At 41.1% G+C, this 1,750-nt stretch overlaps 1 protein-coding gene across 1 annotated transcript in view; it reads right to left on the bottom strand.

Moving 5' to 3' along the window:
* The window catches only part of LOC125482819 (peptidyl-prolyl cis-trans isomerase C-like), a 9,315-nt gene that overhangs the window by 6,861 nt on the left and 704 nt on the right, over positions 1-1,750 (bottom strand). The window lies entirely within an intron of this gene.

Raw genomic sequence — 1,750 nt, 5'->3', positions numbered from 1 at the left:
GTTCATTGCTTTCTCCATTATATGGAAATTTCTTACAGTCTAGTGCATATGCTATACCGTCCTTCCTTTCAACTGGCTTCATTTTAAATTCAATCTCAGGCCTTCCTCCCATTTCTGTTCATTACCGTAGCATTACTTTTATCCTATTTCTCCTCCTGTTCTAATTTTCACATCCTGCCTTTACTAACCTCAGTGACTTCTCCCTCTCCAACATCCTAAATTCTACATTGATCTACAAACAATCTCATATTTCTCTGCATTGAACTTCATCTACCAACTATTTGCCCATTCAACCAACTCATCTCTGTCCTTTTGAAGTTCTATACTATCCCTTAGATATTATCTAATCAACTTGTTCAGAGATGTTCTTACACGCCTCTAGACCAGGTGGGACTCAAACCCAAGCCACCTAGCTCAGAAGCAGGAACACTACCGCTGAGCCACAAGAGCTATTTGGACTCCCATGATTTTGATCACCTTAATCAAATATTCTCTGAATGTCTTCATCACAAAGTAAACAATCCCACCCTTTCCTTTCCTGCGGATGACCCAAAAGATTAGTGTCAGTGGCAGGTTGTAAGGACTGCTGTGTAGAAGGAAAATGAGGTGTACAAGTGGAAAGATAACCGGTTTAGGACATAGATTACGAAGGGATTCATAGGGTGATTAAAATAGGAGATGTTTAAAAGGTCAGAATTGGAAGGGTGCAAATAACTTAGAGATTTTAGGGATCCGACGATGTCAGGATTAACGCAATGGAGGAATCTGTAAACAATGAGAAAAATGTTTAAATCATAAGACCATAAGAACTAGGAGCAGAAATTAGGCCAATCAGCCCATCGAGTCTGCCCCACCACTCAATCATGGCTGATAAATTTCTCAATCCCGGCTGATAAATTTCTCAATCCCATTCTCCAGCTTTCTCCCCGTAACCCTTGATCCCCTTGACAATCAAGAGACATTTCTTAATCGGGAATCATTGTTAGTCAATGAGCAAGGGGTGCTCGGTGAATGAATCTGGGTATTAGGCAGAGTTTTGGATTATGTCAATTTTACAGAAAGGTGCCATGTAGCACTCCAGTCACCGGTAGGGTTGGAATTTTAAAGCATGGATGAGCGTTTCCAGAACAGACAAGCCGAAGTAGGGGCATAGTCAAGCAACGTTATGGATGTACAAACAGAAGTTCTTAGTAGTATGTGACTGGAAGCTCATCTTGGAATCAAATCTGACACCATTAAATGAGCCAATATCTACTCTTTTGCAAATGTTTGAAAGGAAAATTCATCGTTGCCGTATATATCGCACGCGTGATGCAATGATGTTTGAACATTTTTTGATTTACCAAATGCCGAAAGAGATGCACCACTACTTTATGTCTGATTTAAAACAAAACCGTGATCTCTCAAACCAGTTTAGCGTTTGCAAATGAGAAGTCGGGACTCAAAGCAACAGGCAGCTCGGCGTAACGGCGAGGGCTTGTCCAAATTTAGTCTTAGCTCGCTTTAACCATAAGGTTTTAAATTGCAATTTCGCGGACAGGATTACAGGGTGTTTAGTTTGGGCCTGCCATGCTACGTGGCACGTATCATCCTCAACTTCAGTTAACATATGTTGAGTTTCCCCTCTTCTCCCGCCTATTCCCATACGTCTAACTTTTTCGTTCTTTTTATAACTGGAGAGCGTGGGATTTGTCACCACTATCTGTACCAGTCTGAGATTACACTATTGTAACTGAATTAGCTACCCTGC

Source organism: Rhincodon typus, chromosome 3 (assembly GCF_021869965.1).
Source record: "Rhincodon typus isolate 14 chromosome 3, sRhiTyp1.1, whole genome shotgun sequence".
Classification (NCBI taxonomy): Eukaryota; Metazoa; Chordata; class Chondrichthyes; order Orectolobiformes; family Rhincodontidae; genus Rhincodon; species Rhincodon typus.
Note: the sequence above shows the minus strand (reverse complement) of the source record. Positions and strands in the feature narration are given on the sequence as shown.